Source organism: Botryllus schlosseri, chromosome 13 (genome assembly GCF_051294905.1).
Source record: "Botryllus schlosseri isolate E-star chromosome 13, Bs_hap1, whole genome shotgun sequence".
Taxonomy (NCBI): domain Eukaryota; kingdom Metazoa; phylum Chordata; class Ascidiacea; order Stolidobranchia; family Styelidae; genus Botryllus; species Botryllus schlosseri.
Genome location: NC_137248.1, coordinates 21,071,013 through 21,078,613, shown reverse-complemented (window position 1 = coordinate 21,078,613; position 7,601 = coordinate 21,071,013). Strand labels below are relative to the sequence as shown.

Below are 7,601 nucleotides of genomic sequence, written 5' to 3'. Positions count from 1 at the left end.
GCCATGACGGCTACTGTGTAGGAAGGTGTTTGATTTAAGTGCATGCTAGTTGTAGATTTTCAATGGCTCTTTCAAATATTTGCCTCTGACAGGTACCCTGAAACGAAGGTCGTCAACCGTCGAATATTATTGCCTATTCCAGAGACGTATTAGGTATGAGGAGAGGCGAAATCGGGCCTAGAATTGTTGCGATAAATCCGACACACAGGAACGCCGCCGGTGAAGAAAAAATCACACTACGTGATAATTACGATGATAGATCGTACAGCTTCAAATCGGAAAAATAAGCGAAGGTTGAATAAAATATTTTTGTCACACTTTTGTCTAGGCTGGCATCCCTCCAGCTGGGATTTAGTCCCTAAATCAGGGCATCCGTCGCGGACTTATGGACGGCGCGGAGGACGGTGTCCTTATTGCCACACGTCCAAGATGGGCTCTGTTTCAGTAGTGATTAGATAGATTGTAGTTAGGGTGGGATAGGTCCATTTTTAGATGATTACTCTTTAGTAATCTTGGGCCCAAGATCCAGCACTCGTACCGATGGCAACTAAACCTTATGTGGAGTTGCTTCATGTGCCGTAGATCTCTCCGAGGCATTGCATGGCCCATTGCACGAGTCATGGCACACATCGGTCCGGGTCTAGGCTAAGGCATGGAAAATCTTTGTAGGGACGGAATTAGAATAGGTAGGGCAAAATCTAGGAAGCGTAACGTCCTTGGTTCAAAGGGAACCCTAAAAACCCACGAGGGTGTATAGGCATAATACCGGCCGATTCGTGGATAGTAAGGAAGTTTTGAGTGACGGTGAGGTAGTTTGTAAAATTAGTAACAATTGCACAGATTGCGAGTTTACAAGGCCGGCCGGAAATTGACTAGTCTGGCCGCCTCTGTTGAGATGTGGGAACTAAAATATCAGTCCCGGCGCAGTATACCAAAACCACTAGTCGGTCACCTTTTGGTAAATCTTTGTATCAAAAGTAGGAACTTTCTACACGCTTGCACAACAGGCCGCTCGGTGGCTTTCTTTAATAAGGTTACCGCTTTGTAAAAAAGAAAGAACACCCAAGGTATCGAATTGAGCCGAACTACATTTGCCATTATGAGATAAAGTTCCCTGCGCCGTCGTCTATGAAACCTGGGCTTGGTCTAAGCTTCCGATAACAAGGTGTCTAGACATCGAATAGTTCATCCCTTTCAAACTGGCCCGCGACATAGTAAATAGTTGTCGCAAAGATGCGGCGTTGCCGCGGTATAATGATAACCTTCATCCTCCGAATCGGTTACGCTGTGTGAGTATATGAGCTGAATTATGAAATAACAACTTTCCTCGGAACCACAAATATCGCCGACGCATAATCTTGTAATTGGGAATGAGTGTCTCATCTTGCTTTCCCGGAAAATTAGGACTGCTCAGTGCTCTGTTTAACACGCCAATACCACTGCCTGAAAATTTCGTATAGATTTTCTGAGATACGATGCAGTTGAACAATGAAATTCACGAGGAGCAAACTAAGAACAGGTATTTCTAATGTCCATTTTGAATAGGGTCTGATTCTAGTTTCATCTGATTTTTTTTTACCAGAGGTTGAAACCCATTCTCAGAGCAAACTGCGTCAACTGTCACAATAATTCTGTGTTATGAAAAGGTGAATACAGTGTCTTCCGAAGGGGGATTATTGAGATTGCGACAATATAGGATGACGTACTGATTTGAGCGTAAAATATAGTGCGACTTGTAATTTGGGCCAAGAGTTGTCCCGCAACGTAACTCCTAGAATTGGGTGTTGTTGTCAAAAATGGATCCCGTGGGATGTGAACTTGCTAAGCCAGCCGAATGTTGGATTGGTCAGACCGCAAAGCATGAATCGCAATCGCATGACTAAAAAATCAGGTTGGACCATGTCAACTAAAGCTTTCGTTATCAGAAGGTTTAGACGCCGAATAGACCAGTCCTTGTAAGCCGAGCGCGGCGATATGCGATAACAAATTGACATATGAATTCCGGGACAAAACTTCAGAAAGGATCTGGAATTATCCAAGTTGTGACTTTGTCCAGCCTCCTTGTGATTTCTCTTCTTCTGGTCAAATTGGTAGCACGCCTGGCGAAATTAGAGTAGAGTTACTGGAATGGTGTGGCTGGGTTTAGCTTAAAACTGTGGAACGAGGAATGTGCCTTAGAACTAAATTCACAGGGTCGATTTGGGGCCGTTTAGTAATCATTGAGTTGGTGAGTTGGTACGTCGGTTAAATCAACCTACCTCATGTGCGTGCCGGTTGTTTGCAGTCTATCATAATTGTTGAAGTTGGTCCAGTAAGGACTACAGCGGGTTGTTTTCTGAGCGGCGTGGTGGTCGTCGATACCGACGCTTTGCGTGGCCTGCATTGAACAAATATAGTTCATTTAAATCTAGAGGTGGCCACGGTAATCAAGAAATCCACTCAAGTAGAGGTAGCGACGAAGAAAGCTACTCAAATACGAGTGGAAGTACTTCTTCCTTAAGCAACCTAAAACTACTTGAAGTAGAGGTAGAATTGACTGACTTTAAAAGTACTCAAGTAAGTGAGTAGTTGTGAAAACGATCCTATAATTCGTTCACATGGATTGTAAAAAGCTGCCAATTGAACTATGCGATAGGTGACGAGATTGATTCATATTGATGCATATCTGCGGGTATCCAATTTTCAATAGCATAAGCATTCGTCCCCATCTTAGGATGAAAATGATTGTATTGATATGGAAATGCGATGCTAGTCCTCTGTTTTCTCGAACAGCACGTTTTAGAGAACAGCATGGTGTGGCGCCATTCCCCATATTATAAGGCCCGTATAGTTTAGTCGAAGAGCAATACGGGGAAGTTGTATGGGATACGGTGTAAACACTTTGCGCGATTAGTAAACGTTCATGGAAATTAGGGTGAACCGTAAAAATGCCATATTGTGTAGCTTTATTTCCAGAAATTAAAAGTATTGCCACACTTGCTTTTATGCTTCAAGATGTATATTATCCAGACAAAAGAACTGATATTAATTATAATTCAAAGTATATGATACTGGGAATTGAAAGTGCTGAAATATAAATACTAGCTCTAAAAATCGAACATGTGTTTCATGTTTTTAGTCCAGAAAATTTCAAAGGTGGTATGCTAAAACAGCTGTAAAACTAAACAAAGTCAGAGTCTACTTTTCCAGATTTGGACACGTCAGATTACGACATGATGACTAAAGTAAATGCTAGATTGCGAAACATCGGTTTCGGGCGTTGTGATGAGCCATATATACTGCGGCGAGGATTCTGGGCTTTACTAAAATTGAATGTTGATGCTCCGTGGGGGCAGCCCCGGGGTTCCTCAGGCTATCTTCCTGATTGGAAGATTGAACTACTTCTACTTGACAAACTGAAAATAGCGAAAAGTAAGTAAGTAGATCACAAAATATTACGAAGTAAAAGTAGAAAAATTCAGATCCACTTGAGTAAGCACCATAAGTAGAGGATAATTACTTGAGTGCTTCGAAAAAGTAGAAGTACTTCGTTACTGACCACCTCTGTTTAAATTCGAGCGGAGGCCTAAAGTATAATACGACATCAATTAGTTACAATCCTATGTATTAATAGATAAATACGGTATGTGTTATTAGATCTGAAATAAATGACCAATTGACCCTTTATCTAGTGGGAGAGTGTAGTGACCTTATATAATTGCACAGAATTCGATAAAATGGAGAACTGAGTAGGCTCCTGCTTGAGATCTGACATGTTTGTGTGGCAGCAGTGTTGAATGGCCCGATTTGCCTTGCTAGAATGACGTACCTTGCATGTATTCGGAATTTTCACGAAACGCCAGTGTAGCCGTGGGACTGGTGGGAGCAACCAATCATACAAATATGTTGGCCTACCTGTTACACTTACTGAGATAGGCGGATCCAAGTAGTCTGAAAACTACTTTTAAAGTACTACTTTTCAAACGGTTCGTCCCGATTACTTGGTTTAGATTTCAAGAGATTCCTCTTACATCATAGAGTGGTATTCATGTGATTGTAGTCATTCAATTTTACTAAAGGACTGAAAACTCGATATTCAATACAAAAAAAAAAAACTACCTTTCAGGTACTGCTGATCAATGGTGTATGCCAAATACTTCATTTTGGCCTCAGATAAGTTGGCGCAAATGAAGTGGCCGCAGAACTAGTAAAGTAAATTGGACCTCTTGTTTTGCTGGAGCGGGATTTCGATATAGTTAATAATGGTGGCCATTGGAAGGATACAATGACGTAATCAGACCTCGTACTTCAAAAGGGCAACTTGACTTGGTTTGACTGAATTGATTCGAGTCACCTCTAAAAGTCATGACTTGGTTTAACTCTGTTAAAATGTGTAGTGACTCGTAACTCGAATGTGAGGATTTTTTTCGAGAATATTTGGCTACCATTTGAACGATAGTTGTGCAGTAAATTTTCGTGTACCTGAAGCCTTGAGATTGAGTGTTTACCGTATGGTGCAATTATTAGATAAAAGGTTGGGATCGTGATCATTCCAAAATATTGTCACCCAGTTTCACATCTACCCGGATGCGAACACTACATGACAAGTAGTACTCAAATGTAGGGGTCCCTAATCTGTTGATATCGAGATAGTTACGTACAGCGTATACAAACATTGTTGACGAACAGTACATCTTTGCATTTGAGGGGTATGTTCGTAGCATAACACTCTGGCCGTTTTAGAACAATTCCTTTAGTACTTGGACATGAGTCCCAGTCTTGATATCCTTGTAGTGGCATCAATAGGGGGTCCCTAATCTGCACTGTGATATTGTTCCTGCAAAAATTGAAAGAAAAATTGCTTTAAGGTCTGGCAGGTTTTAATATTAGTGTCGATAGCATTGTGGTTATAATATAATAATAATCTCAAGAGCAAAATGACTACCCCTTTGACTGACGGTCAACTGCTGAAGATGGCCCTTGAGAATATCGGAGCCGTATTTGAACTATTTTTCGATATACCGGAGGATAGGAGATTGGCAACATGGACTGTTTTGGCCGAAATTATGGCTGAGGAGACATGGACTGATTTAGATGAATTGATGGCTGAGGAACCTATGAGGGTGGACATCATCCTGGAAACAATGGCAGAATCGCTTGTGTTAGAAGAAGAGCCAATGCGATGTGTAGAGGTAGAGCAAATGCAATGTGTAGAGACTGAGGAAATGCAATGTGTAGAGACTGTAAACGTACCATGTTCTACCACTGAAGTAATTACAATTGATGATGCTACCACAGAAGTAATTGCAATTGATGGTGATGAAGCAATTAATCTTCCAATATTAGATGATGACAAACTGATATCCCGGAAGTGTGTGGTTGAATTGTGGGACATCGGAGAGGAGTTAGGTGGCATGAATGCGATTGAAAATGACTGAATAATAGGTGTTTAAACTTGCTTATGACAAATTAATATCACCAGATTCGTTGCGACAATTCGGTGTTTTGTTTTGCCTCATTTGTGACTATGAAAAGAGACTGGAATGAATGAATCCGTACTTAATAGTTTGACATTTTGAAATTATTGGTAAAAAATGAATTATACCTTTATGCTTTCAGAGAGTACTATTAACTCAGTAATTCTTGAACGATGTCAAAACCAAAAAAATTCAAATCCTTCGGAAACGGGTTGGACTACAAGTCGCTGATGGCATACAGCGAGTTCCTTAGATTAAAACAAGAAGGTGACCCGAAGTGGCGTTCCGTCATAGATATGTGTAATATTTTATTTCACTTACCCGACGAACCATACCGACAGCTTTTTGGCCAAACGAGAAATCAGAGGGCGAAGAGGGTGTTGGGTCGGAGGGCGGAACAGCATGCAGGGGAATTGGCTCGTATCGCGCGGGTCTCAAAAAAACCCGTGATGTCTGGCAAACCTGAAACGAAAAATCAGAAGGTTTGTGGCCAAATTAAGGGGCAATCAATCCAGGCCAAGATAGCACGGATACGAAAAAAAGACGCAGAAGAATTATCCCACATTAAAAAAGCTTGTGATGGCAGCCCTTCGAGGGATTCTAAACAATCACCAAAAAAACCATTGGCTTTAAAAGTGCGAACCGATTTGTCGAGGGTTTTGAAAAAAAGGGCGACCCATAAGGGCAAGTCGACGTTTCAGTTCGAGGATCCCCGCACTCCCAAATGGTGTACATTATCGGCTAATCATTGTTCTATTTGTTGCTCCAAAAATTGGGAATGTCGAACGCACGATACTGCGAAGTGCGATGTCTGGAAGCAGCGGCGCAGAGGGATCCCCAGTTTATTCGATGTATGTTAATCTGGAACCTGCATGTTAACCTGGAACCTGCGTCCAGCCAATGGACTTTGATGTGTGTTTGGCCGGAATGATTGATTGTGAAGTCCCAAGATGTTGTTGTATTTCGTGTACGCATTATTTAGATTGGCGGTTTTTGGGGTTACATTTTTGGGTCATGGCGAAAATGAATAGTATAGTGTTAGTTTGATAATCTTGCTATGGTTCGAAATGCCCTGGTCTGTATTAGACGTCAAGCTTAATGATTGGTTCCTCAGGGTTACCTTACCTTACGCGCGGCTGGCCCTTGGGGGGGGGGGGGGGGTAAACTGACGATCACTGCAAACGTGGGCCAAGTGTGGCCATGATGCCGGCGTTATCACCAGCGCGGACGATGTGCTGCCTGCAAAATCCTGCTTGAACCCAGTGACCTGAGACGCTGAGAGTGACTTTTGCTGTGATTTGTCCCGATCTGTGGGGATGATGTATAAATGTTATGTATTTCTATATCATGAATGTACAACGCGTAGGCTTGACAAAACCTCTTACTCAGTTTTTCACCAGATTAGTAAAATTTGAAACAACAATATGACTTGTTATTTGATGGTAGTGAGTGGACAGTGGAGTATAATGTGTGAATGGTGCAACTTTCTAATCTGGAACTGGAGACCCATGAGCCTATGATGTCTGTAGCTGGTCTAACCCTTTGGGAGACTCTTAAGGCCGAAAATGCTGAGGTTTGTGGTCCTAGTTTCAGAGGTTGAACCAGTTTGATTTGAAGGCCTCGTTTCATCAATGGGACTAAAATCGCCCCTCCCCAGTCCACTCACTGCTCGAGAGGAGTATGCCCTGCCCTGTTGAATCGTATGCCAGATTGGGGTAGTTGCTTACTCAGATTGATTATTATTATACCTCAGAACAACTTTGTGCGAGCCCAGAAAAGTCCAATTAAGACCTAATACATGGTTTCACCACTTCTTGTTAATTATTGGATCGAATGAACTTGCCCTAGTGACTTATGGCCATTGTTTTAAGGGAGGAAAATGTTTTTGTGAGGACTTATTAGATTAAAGTACTCAAGGACATTAAACACTATCCGAATTTTTTCATGTTATGGCCGATATACATTACAAGTATTTTAACAAGTGATTTGTGGTACAGAACTTCAGGATAACGCGAAACAGTAACTTCATATTGTCAATTTATTCGCTAAAAGCTTTTCGACTAACTCTCATCAGTAGCGAACGTTAGTGATGGGGTGAAGCAAATTCGAAATGTAGGAACTATTTTGTCTGTATGACGTAATAAT

The 7,601-nt window shown here is 41.7% G+C and overlaps 1 long non-coding RNA gene across 1 annotated transcript; it reads right to left on the bottom strand.

Annotated features, from left to right (window-relative positions):
* Positions 1-1,440: 1,440 nt before the first annotated feature.
* Positions 1,441-2,511, bottom strand: LOC145454394 (uncharacterized). The gene is made up of 2 exons (XR_013920113.1): positions 2,259-2,511; positions 1,441-2,099 (listed from the first exon to the last, which is right to left on the bottom strand). It is a non-coding gene; the product is annotated as an uncharacterized LOC145454394 (long non-coding RNA).
* Between the last annotated feature and the right edge of the window lie 5,090 nt (positions 2,512-7,601).